This window comes from Mobula birostris, chromosome 4 (genome assembly GCF_030028105.1).
Source record: "Mobula birostris isolate sMobBir1 chromosome 4, sMobBir1.hap1, whole genome shotgun sequence".
NCBI lineage: Eukaryota > Metazoa > Chordata > Chondrichthyes > Myliobatiformes > Myliobatidae > Mobula > Mobula birostris.
Window position 1 is genome coordinate 97,033,317 of NC_092373.1, and position 23,063 is coordinate 97,056,379.

Sequence of the window (23,063 nt, forward strand, 5' to 3'; positions counted from 1 at the left end):
TGACATGTCAGAATGGGAAGTGGAACTGAAATGGGTGGTGACAGGAAGTCCCACTTTTTCTGGCAGTAGGTGCTTGGCGAAGTGGTCTCCCAACCCACATCGGGTCTCACCAATATACATGAGGCCACATCTGGAAGGACCATTTGGGACCTGAATGGTGGTGAGGGAGAAGGTGTAGGGGCAGGTAGGGTACTTGTTCTGCTTGCAAGGATAAGTACCAGGAGGGAGATCAGTGCAGAGGGATGAGTGTACAAGGAGTTGTGTAGGGAGCAATCCCTGCAGAAAGTGGAAAGGTGGGGGGGTAAGATGTGTTTGGTGGTAGGATTGCATTGGAGATGACAGAAGTTATGGAAAATTATGTGTTGGAGGCAGAAGCTGGTGGGGTGGTAGGTGAGGATGAGGAACACTATCCCTGGTGTAGGGGTGGGAGAATGGGTTGAGGGCAGATGTGCGCAAAATAGAAGAGATACTGGTGAAGGAAGCATTGATGGTGGAAGAAGGGAAGCCCCTTTCTTCGAAGAAAGAGGACATCTCATTAGTTCTGGAATGAAAAGCCTTGTCCTGAGAGCAGATGCAGCGGAGACAGAGGAACTAAGAGAAGAGAATGGCATTTTTACAAGTGACAAGGAGCAAAGAGGTATAGTCCAGTAGCTGTGAGAATCCGTGGGTTGATAAGAGATTATAAAATGAGTGGCATTGATCGTGTGGATAGTCAGAAGCTTTTTCCCCAAGGTTGAAATGGCTAGCATGAGAGGGCACAGTTTTAAGGTGCTTAGAAGTAGGTACAGAGGAGATGTCAGGGGCAAGTTTTTTTACGCAGAGCGGTGAGTGAGTGGAATGGGCTGCCGACAACGGTGGTAGAGGCAGATATGATAGGGTCCTTTAAGAGACTCCTGGATAGGTACATGAGCTCAGAAAAATAGAGGGCTATGGGTAATCCTAGGTAATTTCTAAGGTAAGGACATGTTCGGCACAGCTTTGTGGGCCGAAGGGCCTGTATTGTGCTGTAGATTTTCTATCTCATTAGATAGGCTGTCTTCAGAGATGAAGACGGAGAGATCAAGAAAAGGGGAGGGGTGTCAGAAATAGACCAAGTAAATTTGAAGGCAGGGTAGAAGTTGGAGGCAAAGTTGATGAAGTTGCAAGCTCAGCATGAGTGCAGGAAGCAGCAACAATGCACTCGTCGATGTAGCATAGGAAGAGTAGGAGTAGGTTTGGAACATGGACTGTTTCACAGTGTCAATAAAAAGGCAGGCGGAGCTGGGACCCTATGTGAGTCCCCATGGCTACACCTCTGGCCTAGAGGAAGGGGGAGGAGCCAAAGCAGAAATTATTGAGACTGAGGAAAATTTCCACCAGATGGAGGGGGGTGGTGGTGGAGGGGAACTGGTTGGGTCTGCTTTCCAGAAAGAAGTGGAGAGCTTTAAAGCTCTCCTGATGGGGTACAGAAGTGTATAGGGTCTGGACATCCATAATAAAAATGAGATGAACTTAGTCATTGAAAAGATGAAGAGCATGTGAAGTGTCATGTATCTACTGAAAACACTGGTGAGAGTTGCAGAAAGCACTGGTGGGAGTTGTGTATGGGTCAGCTAACAGTAGTAGTGAGTTTAGGGATGGCATTAAACAGGAAATTAGAAATGCCTGCAATAAAGGAACAGCAGTTATAATGGGTGACTTCAATCTACATATAGATTGGGTGAACCAAATTGGTAAGGGTGCTGAGGAAGAGAATTTCTTGGAAAGTATGCGGGATAGCTTTCTGAACCAACATGTTGAGGAACCAACTAGAGAGCAGGCTATTCTAGACTGGGTATTGAGCAATGAGGAAGGGTTAGTTAGCAATCTTGTCGTGTGAGGCCCCTTGGGTAAGAGTGACCATAATATGGTGGAATTCTTCATTAAGATGGAGAGTGATATAGTTAATTCAGAAACAAAGGTTCTGAGCTTAAAGAGGGGTAACTTTGAAGGTATGAAACGTGAATTAGCTAAAATAGACTGGCAAATGATACTTAAAGGGTTGACGGTGGATATGCAAAGGCAAGCATTTAAAGATCGCATGGATGAACTACAACAATTGTTCATCCCAGTTTGGCAAAAAAACAAACCAGGGAAGGTAGTGCACCCGTGGCTGACAAGACAAATTAGGGATAGTATCAATTCCAAAGAAGAAACATACAAATTAGCCAGAAAAAGCGGCACACCCGAGGACTGGGAAATGTAGAAACACAGAAAAGAGGTGCAGGAGTAGGCCATTTGGCCCTTTGAGCCTGCACCGCCATTCAGTATGATCATGGCTGATCATCCAACTCAGAACCCTGTACCTGCCTTCTCTCCATACACCCTGATTCCTTTAGCCACATATCTAACTCCCTCTTAAATATAGCCAATGAACTGGCCTCAACTGTTTCCTGTGGCAAAGAATTCCATAGATTCACCACTCTCTGTGTGAAGTTTTTCCTAATCTCGGTCCTAAAAGGCTTCCCCTTTATCCTCAAGCTATAACCTCTCCTTCTGGACTTCCCCAATATCGGGAACAATCTTCCTGTATCTAGCCTGTCCAATCCCTTTAGGATTTTATACGTTTCAATAAGATCCCCCTCAACCTTCTCAATACCAACGAGTATAAGCCTAGCCGATCCAGCCTTTCAGCATATGAAAGTCCTGCCATCCCAGGAATCAATCTGGTGAACCTTCTTTGTACTCCCTCTATGGCAAGAATGTCTTTCCTCAGATTAGGGGACCAAAACTGCACACAATACTCCAGGTGTAGTCTCACCAAGGCCTTGTACAACTGCAGTAGTACCTCCCTGCTCCTGTACTCGAATCCTCTTGCTATGAATGCCAGCATACCATTCGCCTTTTTCACCACCTGCTGTACCTGCATGCCCACTTTCAATGACTGGTGTAAATGACACCCAGGTCCGTTGCACCTCCACTTTTCCTAATCAGCCACCATTCAGGTAATAATCTGTTTTCCTGTTCTTGCCACCAAAGTGGATACCTCACATTTATCCACATTAAATTGCATCTGCGATGAATTTGCCCACTCACCTAACCTATCCAAGTCACCCTGCATCCTCTTAGCATCCTCCTCACAGCTAACACTGCCACCCAGCTTCGTGTCTTCCTCAAACTTGGAGATGCTGCATTTAATTCCCTCATCTAAGTCATTAATATATATTGTAAACAACTGGGGTCCCAGCACTGAGCCTTGCAGTACCCCACTAGTCACTGCCTGCCATTCTGAAAAGGTCCCATTTATTCCCAACTCTTTGCTTCCTGTCTGCCAACCAATTCTCTGTCCACATCAATACCATACCCACAATACCATGTGCTTTAAGTTTGCACACTAATCTCCTGTGTGGGACTTTGTCAAAAGCCTTTTGAAAATCCAAATATACCACATCCATTGGTTCTCCCCTATCCACTCTACTAGTTACATCCTCAAAAAATTCTATGAGATTCGTCAGACATGATTTTCCTTTCACAAATCCATGCTGACTTTGTCTGCTGATTTCACCGCTTTCCAAATGTGCTGTTATCACATCTTTGATAACTGACTCTAGCATTTTCCCCACCACCGATGTTAGGCTAACTGGTCTATAATTCCTCGATTTCTCTCTCCCTCCTTTTTTAAAAAGCAGGGTTACATTAACCACCCCCCAATCCAAAGGAACTAGTCCAGAATCTAACGAGTTTTGAAAAGTTATCACTAATGCATCCACTATTTCTTGGGCTACTTCCTTAAGCACTCTGTAATGTAGACCATCTGGCCCTGGGGATTTATCTGCTTTTAATCCCTTCAATTTACCTAACACCACTTCCCTACTAACATGTATTTCCCTCAGTTCCTCCATCTCACTGGACCCTCTGTCCCCTACTATTTCCGGAAGATTATTTATGTCCTCCTTACTGAAGACAGAACCAAAGTAGTTATTCAATTGGTCTGCCATGTCCTTGTTCCCAATAATCAGTTAACCTGTTTCTGTCTGTAAGGGACCTAAATTTGTCTTAACCAATCTTTTTCTTTTCACATATCTATAAAAGCTTTTACAGTCAGTTTTTATGTTCCCTGCCAGTTTTCTCTCATAATCTCTTTTCCCTTTCCTAACTAAGCCCTTTGTCCTCCTCTGCTGGACTCTGAATATCTCCCAGTCCTCAGGTGAGCTGCTTTTTCTGGCTAATTTGTATGTTTCTTCTTTGGAATTGATACTATCCCTAATTTCCCTTGTCAGCCACGGGTGCACTACCTTCCAAGATTCATTCTTTTGTCAAACTGGGATGAACAATTGTTGTAGTTCATCCATGCGATCTTTAAATGCTTGCCATTGCATATCCACCTTCAACCCTTTAAGTATCAATTGCCAGTCTATCTCAGCTAATTCACGTCTCATACCTTCAAAGTTACCCTTCTTTAAGTTCAGAACCTTTGTTTTTGAATTAACTATGTCACTTTCCATCTTAATGAAGACTTCCACCATATTATGGTCACTCTTATCCAAGAGACCTCTCACGACAAGATTGCTAATTAACCCTTCCTCATTGCTCAATACCAAATCTAGAATGGCCTGCTCTCTAGTTGGCTCCTCGACATGTTGGTTCAAAAAACCATCCTGCATACGTTCCAAGAAATCCTCTTCCTCAGCACCCTTACCAATTTGGTTCACCCAATCTATATGTAGATTGATGTCACCCATTATAACTACTTTTCCTTCATTGCACGCATTTCTAATTTCCCGTTTAATGCCATCCCCAACCTCACTACTACAGTTAGGTGGCCTGTACACAACTCCCACCAGCGTTTTCTGCCCCTTCGTGTTATGCAGCTCTTCCCATATCAATTCCACATCCTCCCGGCTAATGTCCTTCCTTTCTATTGCGTTAATCTCCTCTCTAACCAGCAATGCTACCTTTTCTTTCATGTCTATCCCTCCTGAATATTGACTATCCCTGAATGTTGAGCTCCCATCCTTGGTCACCCTGGAGCCATGCCTCTGTGATCCCAACTATATCATATTCATTAATAACAATCTGCACTTTTAATTCATCCACCTTATTACAAATGCTCCTTGCATTGACACACAAAGCCTTCAGGCTTGCTTTTACAACACTCTTGGCCCTTATACAATTATGTTGAAAAGTGGCCCTTCTTGATTTTTGCCCTGGATTTGCCGGCCTGCCACTTTTACTTTTCACCTTACTACTTTTTGCTTCTACCCTCATTTTATACCCCTCTGTCTCTCTGCACTTGTTCCCATCCCCCTGTTGTGAACTCTCTCCTAGTCTCTTTAATTTGATTCCCACCCCCCAACCATTCTAGTTTAAAGTCACCTCAGTAGCCCTCGCAAATCTCCCCGCCAGGATATTGGTCCCCCTAGGATTCAAGTGTAACCCGTCCTTTTTGTACAGGTCACACCTGCGCCAAAAGAGGTTCCAATGATCCAAAAACTTGAATCACTGCCCCCTGCTCCAATCCCTCAGCCACGCATTAATCCTCCACCTCATTGCATTCCTACTCTCACTGTCGCGTAGCACAGGCAGTAATCCTGAGATTACTACCTTTGCAGTCCTTTTTCTCAACTCCCTTCCTAACTCCCTTTAAACATAGAACATAGAATAGTGCAGCACAGTACAGGCCCTTCGGCCCACAATGTTGTGCCGACCCTCAAACCCTGCCTCCCATATAAGCCCCCACCTTAAATTCCTCCATATACCTGTCTAGTAGTCTCTTAAACTTCACTAGTGTATCTGCCTCCACCACTGACTCAGGCAGTGCATTCCACGCACCAACCACTCTCTGAGTAAAGAACCTTCCTCTAATATCCCCCTTGAACTTCCCACCCCTTACCTTAAAGCCATGTCCTCTTGTATTGAGCAGTGGTGCCCTGGGGAAGAGGCGCTGGCTATCCACTCTATCTATTCCTCTTATTATCTTCTCCTTTCAGGACCCCTTCCCTTTTCTGACCTATGTCATTGGTACCTATATGTACCACGACCTCTGGCTCCTCACCCTCCCACTTCAGGATATCTTGGATGCAATCAGAAATATCCCAGACCCTGGCACCAGGGAGGCAAACTACCATCTGGGTCACTGGACTGCGTCCACAGAAGTGTCTATCTGACCCCCATACTATCGAGTCCCCTATTACTACTGCCCTCCTCTTCCTCTCCCTACCCTTCTGGTCTACAGGGCTGGACTCTGTGCCGGAGGCATGGCCACTGTCACTGTCACTTTCCCCAGGTAAACCCAGGTAGCTGTCCCCCCCCAACAGTACTCAAACAGGAGTACCTATTGTCAAGGGGCACAGCCACCGGGGTACTCTCTATTACCTGACTCTTCCTCTTCTCCCTCCTAACTGTGACCCACTTGTCTGCCTCCCGTGGCCCCGGTGTGACCACCTACCCATAACTCCTCTCCATCAACTTCTCACTCTCCCTGACCAGAGAAAGGTCATCGAGCTGCAGCTCCAGTTCCCTGACGCGGTCCCTTAGGAGCTGCATCTCGGCGCACACGGCGCAGATGTGGACGTCCGGGAGGTTTGGAGACTCCACGACCTCCCACATCCGGCACCAAGAACAACAAACTGCCCTCACACTCATACTGTCCCTCTCCTCAAATAACAACAAAAAATGAATACCAAACCCTCTTTGCCTCGCCCGTTCCCGCCTAATCCCGTTGAGCCAAAGCCCTTAAGGCTTCACTCTGCTCCTGGCTCACTCATTTCCGGAGAAATTCAGAGTCCAGCAGAGGAGGACAAAGGGTTTAATTAGGAAAGGGAAAAAAGATTATGAGAGAAAGCTGGCAGGGAACATAGAAACTGACTGTAAAAGCTTTTATAGATATGTGAAAAGAAAAAGATTGGTTAAGACAAATGTAGGTTCCTTACAGTCAGAAACAGGTGAATTGATCATGGGGAACAAGGACATGGCAGACCAATTGAATAACTACTTTGGTTCTGTCTTCACTAAGGAGGACATAAATAATTTTCCAGAAATAGTAGGGAACCGAGGGTCTCGTGAGATGGAGGAACTGAGGGAAATACATGTTAGTACGGAAGTGGTGTTAGATAAATTGAAGGGATTAAAGGCAGATAAATCCCCAGGGCCAGATGGTCTGCATCCCAGAGTGCGTAAGGAAGTAGCCCAAGAAATAGTGGATGCATTAGTGATAATTTTTCAAAACCCTTTAGATTCTGGATTAGTTCCTGAGGATTGGAGGGCGGATAATGTAACACCGCTTTTTAAAAAAGGAGTGACAGAGAAACTGGGGAATTATAGACTGGTTACCCTGACATCAGTGGTGGGGAAAATGCTAGAGTCAGTTATCAAAGATGTGATAACAGCACATTTGGAAAGCAGTGAAATCAGCAGACAAAGTCAGCATGGATTTGTGAAAGGAAAATCATGTCTGACGAATCTCATAGAATTTTTTGAGGATGTAACTAGTAGAGTGGATAGGAGAGAACCAGTGGATGTGGTATATTTGGATTTTCAAAAGGCTTTGACAAGGTCCCACACAGGAGATTAGTGTGCAAACTTAAAGCACACGGTATTGGGGGTATGGTATTGATGTGGATAGAGAATTGGTTGGCAGACAGGAAGCAGAGAGTGGGAATAAACGGAACCTTTTCAGAATGGCAGGCAGTGACTAGTGGGGTACCGCAAGGCTCAGTGCTGGGACCCCAGTTATTTACAGTATATATTAATGACTTAGATGAGGGAATTAAATGCAGCATGTCCAAATTTGCAGATGACATGAAGCTGGGCTGCAGTGTTAGCTGTGAGGAGGATGTAGAGGATGCAGGGTGACTTGGATAGGTTAGGTGAGTGGGCAAATTCATGGCAGATGCAATTTAATGTGGATAAATGTGAGGTTATCCACTTTGGTGGCAAGAAAAGGAAAACAGATTATTATCTGAATGGTAGCCGATTAGGAAAAGGGGAGGTGTGACGAGACCTGGGTGTCATTATACACCAGTCATTGAAAGTGGGTATGCAGGTACAGCAGACGAATGGTATGCTGGCATTCATAGCAAGAGGATTCGAGTACAGGAGCAGGGAGGTACTACTGCGGTTGTACAAAGCCTTGGTGAGACCACACCTGGAGTATTGTGTGCAGTTTTGGTCCCCTAATCTGAGGAAAGACATTCTTGCCATAGAGGGAGTACAAAGAAGGTTCACCAGATTGATTCCTGGGATGGCAGGACTTTCATATGATGAAAGACTGGATCAGCTAGGCTTATACTCTCTGGAATTTAGAAGATTGAGGGGAGATCTTATTGAAACATATAAAATTCTAAAGGGATTGGACAGGCTAGATGTAAGGAAGATTGTTCCGGATGTTGGGGAAGTCCAGAAGGAGAGGTCACAGTTTGAGGATAAAGGGGAAGCCTTTTAGGACTGAGATGAGGAAAAACTTCTTCACACAGTGAGTGGTGAATCTGTGGAATTCTCTGCCACAGGAAACAGTTGAGGCCAGTTCATTGGCTATATTTAAGAGGGAGTTAGATATGGCCCTTGTGGCTAAAGGGATCAGGGTGTTTGGAGAGAAGCCATGATCATACCGAATGGCGTGCAGGCTCGAAGGGCAAAATGGCCTACTCCTGCACCTATTTTCTATGTTTCTATTGTGGGTAGGAAGGGACTGAACCGAGGAGATAAAACAGAGTCGAGGTATACAGATATGAGTTCATTGGGGCAGGGACAATGGGTCTACCTGGACAAGCGGGTTTGTGGATCTTGGGTAGGAGGCAGAAAATGGAAGTGCAGGGTAAGGGAGCTATAAGGTTACTGGCAGTGGATGGGAGATCCCCAGAGTTAATAAGGTCAGTGATGGTGTAGGAGACAATGGGCTCCTTACTAGGGACCTGTACAAGGGATAAGTAAGAAGAGGTGCCTGAGAGTTGTCGCTTGGCATCAGCAAGGTAGAGGTCAGTGCGCCAGACTACGACAACACCCCCTTATCTGCGGGTTAGGATTGATGCAGGGAGAGTGGAGAGTAGTGTGTTCAGAAGGAATGAGGTTAGAATTGGAGATGGATAATGCCTCATCAGCAGTTAGCAATAAAAAGATCCAGGCAGAAGGCTAGAGCAGGGTGTCCAGGAAGAGGAGGAGGGTTGAAGGTGGGAGAAGAGGTCATCAGTGTGGGCTGGAGAGTCCTTGCCAAGGAAGTAGGCATGGAAATGGAGGTGGCGGAAGAAGAGCTCAGTGTCATGGTGGGCGAGGAACTCACTGAGGTGTGGGTGCAGGGCGACAAAAGTAAGGCCCATACTGAGGACAGAACGCTCTGCCTCAGAGAGGAGAAGGTTGGAGTGAATTGTGAAGTCCCGGCATGGAGAAGAGCTGGAATCAGGAGGGAAGGGGTTTGGTAGTGTTTGAGGGGACAGGAGAGTTGGGGTGTTCAGGAAGGGTGGGTGGGAGGAAGATGGAGTCTGTGAGGACCCAAGAGCTAACAATGGGACCAGGGAGACACGGGATTGCGGAGCGGTGGTGGGGGAAAGGGGAGACTGGGTTCCTGCAGCAGCGTGTGAAGTCCTGGCCTGGAGGTGATGCCGGTCAAGATCCAGGCTGGGGTCGGAGTTGGAGATTGCACAACAGGCACTCTGAAGGTGTCCAGCATAGCTGGAATCCATGTTGATGGTGTTGGAATCCAGGTTCTGAATCTGCTTGCGATCGTCGGAACTGGTGTTGGCAATGTAAGTGTCACTGGTACGGAGGTAACAATTGTTGAGGCTGGGGACGGATTCAGAGAAATTCGTAATCTGGGGGCATCTGGTGGTATCGAGGTCGGCAGCAGAGATAGTGGTCTGGGGGCGTCCGTGGTTGTTGGCATTAGAGATGGCAGATTCTGCGGTCTGCTTCACACCATCTTCTGATCCTTACTGGACTTGAGGAAGGTGAAGAACCGGCGTTGAAAGTGTGTTTCTGGCGGAGAATAAAGTATCAGCCACAGCCATTGCAGGCAGCAGAGAGAAAACCCTGGAGTTGTGGCAGCATCTGGGATCCAGAATTGCCGAGGTTGGGTATGGATTCGGAGAAATTCGTAATCTGCAGGCATCAAGGTCGGCAGTCTGTGGATGACTGTGGGTGCCAACTTTGGAGACGGCAGTAATTGCCCTCTCAACCCCCCCCCCCCCCCAAGCTTCACCATTCCCCATTCCTGTCTCTCTCTCTCTCTCACCTGAGCTGCCCATCACCTCCCTCTGGTGCTTCTCCCCCTTCCCTTTCCCTGGTCTTCTATCCTCTCCTATCAGATTCCCCCTTCTCCAGCTCTTTATCTCTTTCACCAATCTATTTCCCAGTTCTTTATTTCACCACTCCCCTCCCCCTCCCCCAGTTTCACCTATCACCTGCCACCTTGTATTTCTTCCTCCATTCTTGCCACCTTCTTTCTCTGACTTCTGCCCTTACCTCCCAGTACTGAAGAAGGGGCTCAGACTGAAACATCAACTATGGCACTCAGTGCAAGATGGAGCAGATGATGTTTCTTTGCACGATAAGTGGATACACAAACCATGGCCATTCTAGACCTTGTACTGTGAAATGAGCCTGGCCAGGTGATCAGTGTTTTAACGGGACAGCACTTTGGGAACTGTGATCATGAATCAGTAGATTTTCAGATAGTTATGGAGAAAGACGATATCATGGAAAAGGTTAATCACATCAGTATTAGGCAAGAGGAGCTGATGATTCTAGATTTGGAGCAGCTGATATGTAAGAATAATTTCAAGACCAGCTGGTCAGAATTCGTGACCAACAGGTTTGGTGAGGAAGGACAAGAATAACAAGGTTGAGTGGAATTGAATTGAATCGACTTTATTACCTACGTCCTTCATACGTATACACCCCAGGAGTAAAAATCCTTACATCTCCGTCTAAATGTGCAATGTGAAATTTATAGTAATTTATAATAAATAGTATGTACAACAGGTCAGTCAACATAACATAGAAATACAGTTGTGTCAGCATGAATTAAGCAGTCTGATGGCCTGGTGGAAGAAGCTGTCCCGAAGCCTGTTGGTCCTGGCTTTTATACTGTGGTACCGTTTCCTGGATGGTAGCAGCTGGAACAGTTTGTGGTTGGGATGACTTGGGTCCCCAATGATCCTTTGGCCCCTATTTACACACGTGTCTTTGTAAATGTTATTTGGAAACAATGGATGGTGAGAGGATGCAAATTTAGTCAAAAAAGTAAAAGAAGTACTTGTAAGGTCTAGGAAACTGAAATCAGACAGGGCCTTAAAATTTAAAGGAAGCAGAAGGGAACAAACAGGGATTCAAGAGGGCTAAGAGAAGTCAAAAATAGTCTTGGTAAGAATGATTAAGGAAAATGACAAGATATTAAAAACAGAAGTAATTAGATTCGTAGGGTCATACAACAGGGAAACAGCCTGTCCATGCTGACTCTCTTAGCCAGCCATCTAGTTTCATTTATCCATGTTTGTCCCATAGCTCTCTAAACATCTCTTAGCCATGTATTTAGCCAGGTGAGGGGGGCAACTTTAAAAGTGAATTACAAGGCAAGTTTTTTTTCACACAGATTTTTAGGTTCCTGGTATATGTTGCTAGGGAAGGTGGTAACAGCAGATTAATGTCTAAGAGGTGGGGGCATGAACGCAACATAGCTGGAGAGGATAAAGGAGGAGGGGTGGCATTACTAGTTATGAAAAATGTCATGGCAGTGCTCAGTTAGGGCAGACTAGAGAACTCTTTATGGGTGGAACTGAGGAATAAGAAAGGTATGACCATGTTAATAGGGTTATATTACAGACCACATGTAATGCTACCTAATAGTGTTATTCCTATGAAACTCTGTTAGTCACTCCCACATGGGTGGAGTTCACATACTGTACAAGCAGGGGGTATCAATAAAGTCCAGGAGTATCCTGCATATTGGCATCCTGGTGTGCTTTACACTAACCCCCAATAATGAACACTATATTGTATCAGAAGTAGTTGATACTAATACTGCCTATGTTAGTTTGCTAATTCTATGCACCCCAAAGCATGAGCTGAGAACTGGCCAGGGTTGCTAGGCAATGCCTTCAAAGTGGATATATTGTAATAATCTGTGGGGCACTAGCCTGGGGAAGTGCACAGAGATACAGACAGAGCAGAGAAGTCAGTTAAACTCTCAGGGAGAGAAAAGAAGACTTTTGTAGTTCAACTAAATAAAATAATAAATAAACAGACAGGAAAATAGAGTAGATATCTACAGTACCTACATCTACTTACCAAATAAAGCCCAGGAGACATTTGATTTCCTTCCTAGCATCACTCGCAATCCATCTCGAACAAATGGGTCTCCCACTGATCATATGCTACGACCGATTCTCTGCTGTGTCTTCTCTCTTCATCTCCACTCGATCAAAAGAAAACCTAAAGCCCAACCAAGAAAACCTCCGGCTAATTGGATGGTGCACATTCCTTATCTTCAACCCAGACAGATTGAAAGCAGAACAGAGCTGCTAAATGAAATCCCTACAGCACAACAGTAAAGGTGTGAACATTACACAAGCATTACACAAGCTATCTCTCTCAGGTCTCAGAAGAACATCAAGTAAGCACATTTATATACTGCATGGATGACAAAGCAGATGTCATCATCGGTGGATTAAGACTGACAGATGCTCAGAAAAAGGAGTGCAGGATAAATTCAAAGAATATGTCCCAGGAAAACAAAATGTGATGTATGAGAGGGCAAAGTTCAACTCCAGACAACAGGAACCAGATGAAAGTGTCAGTGACTTCACCCAGTCAGACTACTGTGCATATGGAAATCTGAAAGATAAACTTATTAGAGACAGGATTGTTGTCAGAATATCAGATACCAAATTGTCAGAGAGACTTCAGTTGCAAATCTCACACCAGAGAAAACTACTGCTCTGGTCAGGCAGAGGGAGAATGTTCATCAGCAACAATCAGTAACAAAGACCAGGTAAAATGTACAAGTGCAAGCCTCCATTCCTTGTCAAAGAGCTCTGTCCAGCAGAGGAAGTGAAATGCCACCAATGCAATAGAGTTGGCCATTATAAAACCCAGTGTTACTCAAAAACAGTTCTTCAGGAGGTCAAAGAAGACTGACAAAAGAACAGGCATTATGCTAAACCCAACAAAGAAAGACGTCCTGGTGAGGCTGAGACAGCGTGCAAAATGGCTGCCGCTCCCTAGCATACATTCAATTCCTGGAAAACAAGCTGTGCAAATTGAGAGCCAGAATCTCCTGTCAGTGAGAAACAAAGAAATGTAACGTTTTGTGCTTCGTGGAGACCTGGCTGATAGAGGAGATACTGGACCATGCCATTGAGTCCTCTGGAGTCTCCCTGTTCCGTGAAGACAGGTCAAAAAACCTCACTGGGAAGAGTAAAGGAGGAGGGGTATGCTTCATGGTTAACAATACTTGGTGCTACCCCCACAATGTGCATGCTCTCAAATCCTTTTGTTCCCCAGACCTGGAGTACCTGGTGCTGCTGTGCAGACCCTACTGGCTGCCTAGGGAGTTCACAACTGTTATCATCACAGTGGTGTACATTCCTCTGCAGGCTGATACTGACCTGGCTCTCGAGGAACTGTACGAGACCATCAACACGCTGGAGACTGCACACCCGGAGGCTGCCTTCATCGTCACCAGTGACTTTAATTGAGCATCACCGACGAAAGTCTCTCCGAAGTTTTGTCAGCACAGCCAGGTGAGCACTCGTGGAGATAACACACTTGACCACTGCAACGCTTACAAAGCTCTCCTTCACCCAGCTTTTGGAAAATCAGACCACTCTTCAATCCTGCTTTTGCTGACGTACAGGCAGAAGCTGAAACAAGAGGCGGCCATAGTTAAAACCATCCATTGTTGGTCTGACCAATCAGCCTCCATGCTGTAGGACTGCTTCATTGACATCAACTGGAATATCTTCCATGATAAGGATGTCTCCGAGTTCATGGATGGAGTCACATGCTCCATCCGGAAGTGCATCGATGATATTGTCCCCCAGAAGTCGGTCAGGGTCTTCCCGAACCAGAAACCCTGGATTGAAAGTTCCGTGTGAGCAGCACTTATCGTGTGACATAGATCTTCCATTGCTGGCAATCAGCAGGAGCTCAAGAAAAGCAGCTACGATCTGCGCAAAGCTATCAAGGCTGTGAAACAACAATACAGGACAAAATAGAGTCAAGATTCACAATGAATAGCACACATGACTTATGGTGAGGGTTGGACACCATCACAGACTTCAAAGCCAAATGTAGTGGTGCTGCCAACATTGCAGCCTTTCTCCCAGAAATTGCTTTTACACTCAGATTGATGTCGCTAGCTCTGAGCCTCCGAGGAAAGCCACCGCTACAACCTGCAACCTGGTCATCTCTGAGGCTGAGGTACGCAGATGTTTCCAACAACTGGACAATCGCAAGGCTGCGGGACTGGATAGTATCCCAGGGTACTCAACTCAGGATGTGCGCAGCACAACTGGCAGGTGTACTTACTGACATTTTTAATCTCTCCCTCTCCCAGTGTAGAGAGCCCTCCTGCTTCAAATTATCCACCATTGTCCCTGTACCAAAAAAGACCAAGGTAACGTGCCTGAATGACTGGTGTCCTGTTGCAATCACCTCAATAATAAGCAAATGCTTTGAGAGGCTGATCAAAGATACATCTGCAGCTTGCTACCATCCAAACTGGACCCCCTACTATTCACCTACGGACCCAACCAATCGACAGACGACACAATAGCTACCGCTCTACATACCATCCTCACACATCTGGAGAAGAAGGATGCTTATGTGAGGATGCTGTTCTGGGACCACAGTACAGCATTCAACACCATAATTCCCTCCAGGCTCGACAAGAAGCTCACAGAGACCTCAGCCTTGACTCTGCCATGTGCAGCTGGATCCTAGACTTCCTGTCAGATTGCCAGCAGGTGGTAAGAGAGCACTCCCTCACTTCCACCCCTCTGACTCTCAAGACAGGAGCCCCTCAGGGCTGTGTACTAAGTCCCCTCCTTTACTCCCTGTATACCCATGACTGTTTCACCACCCACAGCTCTAATCTGCTCATTAAATTTGCCGATGACACTACATTGATTGGCCTTATCTCAAACAATAACGAGGTGGCCAACAGGGAAGAAGTCATCTCTCTGACACAGTGGTGTCAAGAAAACAACCTCTCCCTCAATGTCACAAAAACAAAGGAGCTGGTTGTGGATTACGGGATGAATGGAGCCTGGCTAACCCCTATTGATATCAATGGATCTGGGGTTGAGAGGGTAAACAGCTTTAAATTCCTCAGCATTCACATCGCGGAGGAACTCATGTGGTCTGTACACACCAGCTGTGTGGTGAAAAAGGCACAACAGCGCCCCTTTCACCTCAGACGGTTAAGGAAGTTTGGTATGAGCCCCCAAATCCTAAGAACTTTCTACAGGAGTGCAATTGAGAGCATCCTAATGGGCTGCTTGACTGCCTGGTATGAGAACTGTACCTCCCTTAATCACAGGACTCTGTTGAGAGTGGTGCAGACAACCCTGTGCATCTGTAGTTGTGAACTTCCCATAATTCAGGACATTTACAAAGACAAGTGTGTAAAAAGAATGATCACCGAGGACCTGAGTCACCCCAACCACAAACTGCTCCAGCTGCTACCATCCGGGAAATGATACAAAGCATAAAAGCCAGGACCAACAGGCTCCAGGACAGCTTCTTCCACCAGCCATTAGACTGATTAACTCACGCTGATTTGAGTGTATTTCTATGTTATATTGACTGTTCTATTTATTATAAATTACTATGATTTCACATTACACATTTAGATGGAGACATAACGTAAATATTTTTACTCCTCATGTATGTAAAGGATGAAAGCAATAAAGTCAATTCAATTCAAGTGCTCATGGAGTCAGGGCAACATAAGTTCAGTGTGAAAGGACTGTTTACTGCTTCCATCTGTGAAAATGAGAAACAGTTAAAGGAAGATGTCAATGTTGTTCAGAATCTCTTCTCACCACTACAAGTTTCCCGCGCCACCCGAAGGTAGAACGTTCAAATGTCGGCCCAGATCAGAGGCGACGCAATTGACAATTGCAGTACCTAATTAATGAGCTTGTTTATTTCTGCTTTTTCCTTAAAGATGTGCTGGGTGCATCCCGGCTACCGCTGTACCACTGCATTCTTCGTGTCTATGTATCAGTCCGTGGCCCAGGGGTTGGGGTGGTGGGAGGTAGAGGAGACTGGGGTGTCATCTCATCATCATCTGTTTCCATCAGGGCAGGCAGGTCATCTTATTCTATGTCTGCCTACCTCGATGTTGAAGGTCGAGGTTTGTCGTCTGCTGTGGCTGATGTGGAAGGCTTGAAAAACGACAGTATGCTTGCCTACTTAGCCTTGCTCATTCTTCTATCATGCAGTTCTTTGTAAGCACTCAAACCATCCTGCAAATATGCCCTAAACCTACATACCCTTTCAAAATTAAAGTCGTACTTTTCTGCAATCATTGCAGCGAAAATCTTACACTGTTGCTTCGCGTTCAGTTCCTGGACGACTTCACTTTCAGTCTGTTCGCTACTGCATTCGGTTTGGATTGTTATCCTTTCCTCTTCCAATTGCATCAGCACTTCATCTATCAGTCATGGGATTTGTCATGGGATGCCAAAACCTTTTCAACATCATCTTCGTCAACTTCCACAAGCCAAACTCACTTTGTCCTTACTTCGTTCACCACGACTGAAACACTTAATTATGTCTAGTTTTATGCTAAGTGTAACACCTTTACGAGCTCTTTTAGGCTTTTCCGATACCTTAGAACTCATCTTCCTAACGGATGCTCAAATTAAATCAAGATAAAGCACAGATGCTCACAGGCACATGTTTAAGCAATGCTGGCTAGAATGCAGTTCCGGGGGAGCAGCTTGGCTACTCAGGGCGCGCACTGCCTTTTTTTGTAATAGTGAAAACACCTTCTGTTAGCGAAAACAGGTCAATAAAGTAGGACTTTCGTAACAGTGAGGTTTCGTAAAACGAACATTCGAAAAGCGGGGACACCTGTACTGGGAAAACGTGGCATCAAGAAGATGAACTTCCTTGTACTGTTCATAGAACATAGAATAGTACAGCACAATACAGGCCCTTCGGCCCACAATGTTGTGCCAACCCTCAAACCCTTCGTCCCATATAACGCTCCACCTTAAATTCCTCCATATACCTGTCTAGCAGTCTCTTAAACTTCACGAGTGCATCTGCCTCCATCACTGACTCAGGCAGTGCATTCCATGCACCAAACACTCTCCAAGTGAAAAACCTTCCTCTAATGTCCCCCTTGAACTTCCCACCCCTTACCTTAAAGCCATGTCCTCCTGTATTGAGCAATGGTGCCCTAGGGAAGAGGCACTGGCTGTCCACTCTATCTATTCCTCTTAATATCTTGAATACCTCTCATCCTCCTTCTCTCCAAAGAGTAAAGCTCTAGCTCCCTTAATCTCTGATCATAATCCATACTCTCTAAACCAGGCAGCATCCTGGTAAATCTCCTCTGTACCCTTTCCAATGCTTGAGGCGACCAGAACTGGACACAGTACTCCAAATGTGGCCTAACCAAAGTTTTATAGAGCTGCATCATTACCCTACAACTCTTAAACTCTATCCCTTGACTTATGAAAGCTAACACTCAATAAGCTTTCTTAACTACACTATCTACCTGTGAGGCAAATTTCAGGGATCTGTGGCCATGTATCCCCAGATCCCTCTGCTCCTCCACACTACCAAGTATCCTGCCATTTACTTTGTACTCTGCCTTGGAGTTTGTCCTTCCTCACACTTCTCCAGGTTGAACTCCATCTGCCACTTCTCGGCCCACTTCTGCATCCTATCAATGTGTCTCTGCAATCTTCGACAATCCTCTACATTGTCCAGAATACCACCAACCTTTGTGTTGTCTGCAATCTTGCCAACCCACCCTTCTACCCCTACATCCAGGTCATTAATAAAAATCACTAAAAGTAGAGGTCCCAGAACAGGTCCTTGTGGGACACCACTACTCACAACCCTCCAATCCGAATGTACTCCCTCCACCACGACCCTCTGCCTTCTGCAAGCAAGGCAATTCTGAATCCACCTGGCCAAACTTCCCTGGATCCCATGCCTTCTGACTTTCTGAATAAGCCTACCGTGTGGAACCTTGTCAAATGCCTTACTAAAATCCATGTACTTCACATCCACTGCACTACCCTCATCTATATGCCTGGTCACCTACTCAAAGAACTCTATCAGGCTTGTTAGACACGATCTGTCCTTCACAAAGCCATGCTGACTGTCCCTGATCAGACCATGATTCTCTAAATGCCCATAGATCCTATCTCTAAGAATCTTTTCCAACAGCTTTCCCACCACAGACGTAAGGCTCACTGGTCTATAATTACCTGGACTATCCCTCCTAGCTTTTTTGAACAAGGGGACTGTGGTAAACCATATATACATGTTGTAACAGGGTTACCTGTCTGGACATGCCCCTCTGCTGACTGCTCCCGTGGCTCCTCCCACAGACCCCTGAATAAAGGCGATTGTGCCATGGCTCCTCCTCTCAGTCCAGGGGCGGATACTCAGCATGGTGGAGGTCACATTTTACTGCTAATAAAAGCCTTTCAGTATTTACTCGACTTCCAGTCTTTTGGAGTTATTGATAGTGCATCAGGGACAACATTCGCCTCCCTCCAATACTCCGGTACCATTCCTGTGGACAAGGAGGACATAAAGATCTTAGCCAGAGACTCAGCAATCTCTTCCCTCACCTCATGGAGCAGCCTGGGTAATATTTCATCAGGCCCTGGGAACCTATCCATCCTAATGTATTTTAACAACTCCAATACCTCCTCTCCCTTAATATCAACATGCTCCAGAACATCAACCTTATTCATATTGTCCTCACTGCCATCAAGTTCCCTCTCATTGGTGAATACCGAAGAGAAGTATTCATTGAGGTACTCGCTCACTTCCACAGCCTCCAGGCATATCTTCCCACCTTTATCTCTAATCGGTCCTATCTTCACTCCTGTCATCCCTTTGTTCTTCACATAAGTGAAGAATGCCTTGGGGTTTTCCTTTACTCTACTCGTCAAGGCCTTCTCATGCCCCCGTCTTGCTCTTCTCAGCCCCTTCGTAAGCTCCTTTCTTGTTGCCCTATATTCCTCAGTAGACCAATCTAATCCTTGCTTTCTAAACCTCATGTATGCTGCCTTCTTCCACCTGACTAGATTTTCCACCTCACTTGTCACCCATGGTTCCTTCGCCCTACCATTCTTTATCTTCTTCACCGGGACAAATTTATCCCTAACATCCTGCAAGAGATCCCCAAATATCGGCCACATGGCCATTGTACATTTCTCTGCAAAAACATCATCTCAACTCAAACCCGCAAGTTCTAGCCTTATAGGCTCATAATTTGTCCTTCCCCAATTAAATATGTTCCTGTCCTCTCTGATTCTATCCTTTTCCATGATAATGCTAAAGGCCAGGGAGTGGTGCTCACTGTCCCCCAGATGCTCACCCACTGAGAGATCTGTGACCTGACCCGGTTCGTTACCTAATACTAGATCTAGTATGGCATTCCCCCAAGTCGGCCTGTCAACATATTGTGACAGGAATCCATCCTGGACACACTTAACAAACTCTGCCCCGTCTAAACCCTTGGAACTAATCAGGTGCCAATCAATATTAGGGAAGTTAAAGTCACACATGATAACAACCCTATTATTTTTGCACCTTTCCAAAATCTGCCTCCCAGTCTGCTCCTCGGTATCTCTGCTGCTACCAGGGGGCCGATAGAATACTCTCAATAGAGTAACTGCTCTCTTCCTGTTCCTGACTTCCACCCATACTGACTCAAAGGAGGATCCTGCTACATTACCCACCCTTCTGTAGCTGTAATAGCATCCCTGACCAGTAATGCTCCCCCTCCTCCCCTCCCCCACCTCCCCCCCCCCCATCCATTGTAAAGCTCTGAAATCCAGGAATATTGAGAATCCATTCCTACCTGGTGCCAGTCAAGTCTCTGTAATGGCCACTACATCATAATTCCATGTATATATCCAAGCTCTCAGTTCATCACCTTTGATCCTGATGCTTCTTGCATTGAAGTACACACACTTTAGCCCTTCTACCTTACTACCTTTACACCCTTTATTCTGCTTCTCTTTCCTCAAAGCCTCTCTATATGTTAGATCTGGCTTTACTCCATGCACTTCTTTCACTGCTCTATCGCTCCAGGTCCCATTCCCCTTGCAAATTAGTTTAAACCCTCCCGAACCATGCTAGCAAACCTACCTGCAAGGATATTGCTCCCCCTCGAATTCAGGTGCAACCCATCCAATCTGTACAGGTCCCACCTTCCCCGCAATGATCCAAAAATCTAAAACACTGCCCCATTATATTGTTCACTAAACAATATAAAGTGGCAGGAGATGTACCCGGAGTTGTTCCCAGGCCTGGGGATACTGAAGGAAGGGTACCTTATCCAACTGAGGCCAGGGGTAACCTCAGCAAGGTTTCTCTGACCACAGCAAGGTTTATACCATTGATGAATAAAGTCAAAGCTGAATGAGAAAATGGAGAATCTTGACATCATAACTAGAGTGAATGGACCTTCTGATTTGTTCCTGTTCCCAAGCCAGATTCAACAGTGAGAATCTGTGTTAATCCAACAAAAATGAATAATACATGGGGTTCCGGAGTGACATCATAATCCAGAATGGAAGCTTAAATCAACAGCTCCTCCAGAAAAACGCATATTTTGCCCCGTTAATCCATCAAATATAAGATCTTTCAAAAATATCTGAATTGATAAGGGGGGCAAGAATGGGGGAAAAGAATGGAGATAAAAAAGGCACCACTGCGGAGTCTATGGAAGAGAGGGGTACAACGAGCGGCTGTCCTACACGTGTGCGTGGCGGCGAGGCAGACGCTGGGCCTTGTGCAGGCGAAGCAGCAAATATGATAAAGATTCTGGAGGAAACAAGGGAAATCCAAAAAGATATAAAGCAGCAACTCAATGATATAAAGTCAGAGCTCGCCAACGTCAATCAGAAAATAACGGTGGCAGAGACCTGAATTGAGAAGGTGGAAGATCGCGTGCAAAACTTGGAACAGGTACTAAGTAAGGTGATAAAAATATTAAATCACCAGGAAAGTAAATTGCTTGGCCAGGAGGGAAGATCACGACGGAAAAATATCAGGATTTATAATGTACCCGAAGAAGCGGAGGGATTGTTGATGATGGACTTTGTAGACAAGCTGCTGTGGGACGCGCTGGAGATTCCCCCGACTATGGAGATTGAAATTGAGAGGGTGCATCATTCGCTCATTCCACGGCCTCCCGGAGACAGACAAAGTAAACCGCGCTCAATAGTACTTAAATTCCTTCGATTCAAGAGCAAGGCGGAGATTCTACAAAGGGCCTGGGGTAAGAAGAGGGTGTTTTGGAATGAGAAATTAATATACTTCGATCATGATTTCCCCCCCGGCGGTCCTACAGAAACGGAAGGAATATTCCGAAGCAAAACCAATATTAAAGCAAGAAAAGATTAAATTCCAAACCCTGGACCCTGCTAAACTGAGGGTATTTTACCAAGAAGGGATACAGCTATATCACACAGTGGAAGAGGCGACTACAGACATGAATAACAGAGGACTGTCCATTAGCGTGGTCAAACCAAGGGAAAGTGCAGTTATCCCTATCTGCTTGGGAAATAGTAGGAGAACCAAGAAAGCAGGGGATGGGAACCGGATGAGAGAATGATATTCGGAAGAGACTGTGAGTTCTCCGAGGACAGCCCTCACCTCCTCCAGAAAAGCCATAAGGTTTAGCTAACTTTAAAAGTGCTGAGAAACTAGACAGAAGCAAAAATAGATGGTGATATACCTGTATCGAGAAATACATATTATAATGTGGATTTTATATTACTCTATGTTTTAAAAATTCATTCATTCATTCATTCCTTCTTCCCCACCTAAATGAGAATATATACATGGGAGGAATACACAGGGAAATCATTTCTGTGTAATGGACATAGATTTTTAAACTTACTTTTATAGGTACTGCAGCGGGGACCCTCAATTCACAGGTAGGAGGGGCTATCCCCCACAGCTGGACGTTTCTTCTAGCTCACCCCAGGGTCATCAAGAGACCCCAGCCTTGGAATCACACCTCGTTACCTTTTTTCTTATTATTCACGTTTCTTGGCTCTTATTTCTTCAGGGAGTAGATCGATTAAATTATATTCTGCAAATTTCAATGATATACTAACAGATAAATACACATGGCTAAGGACAAAGTAAAATTCATTTCTTTTAATGTCAATGGGCTGTTGAATCCAGTCAAGTGCAGTAAAATTCTATCAAAAATGAAAAAAGAACAAGCCCATGTAGTATATTTACAGGAAACTCACTTAAGTGATAATGAGCATGGAAAATTAAGGAGAATGGGCTTCACTTATCTTTTTTCCCCTCATATAAATCAGGACATAGAAGAGGAGTTGCTATTCTCATCTCAAGCAAGCTAAATTTTGAAAAAGTATTCGAAATGGGAGATAAGGAGGGAAAATATATTCTGGTAAGGGGGAATATAGATGGAAATCCAGTTACTTTATTGAATATATACGCACCCCCAGGAAGTGATATTAGTATCTTCCAGAACATTACTAATATTATGGTAACGGAAACAGAAGGTTTCTTAATATGTGGCGGAGACTTAAATTTACAATTACAACTAAAGTTAGACTCTTCCAATAGAAAAACTTATGAAACAAAGTCCTTACATAAGAAAATTAACACTCTTTTTGAGGATGTTGGGTCAAATTGATATATAGAGGGAGCTTTTCCCCGACAGAAGGGATTACACTCATTTTTCTGCGCCCCATTCCGTATATATAAGAACAGACTATTTCATAACATTTGGAAAAGATGGAGACAAAATAGTCACCTGTGGAATTGGGACAATAGATGTAAGTGACCAATCACCTATATACTTATCTGTTGATTTTGACCTACAACCAAAGAATACTATTTGGAAACTAAATGCAAGTCTA

At 45.1% G+C, this 23,063-nt stretch overlaps 1 long non-coding RNA gene across 1 annotated transcript; it reads right to left on the minus strand.

The window, feature by feature from the left end:
• Nucleotides 1–10,969: 10,969 nt before the first annotated feature.
• LOC140196512 (uncharacterized) lies at nt 10,970–22,233 on the minus strand. Its single transcript, XR_011885731.1, has 3 exons — nt 22,064–22,233; nt 12,238–12,381; nt 10,970–11,118 (listed from the first exon to the last, which is right to left on the minus strand). It is a non-coding gene; the product is annotated as an uncharacterized lncRNA (long non-coding RNA).
• Nucleotides 22,234–23,063: the final 830 nt, after the last annotated feature.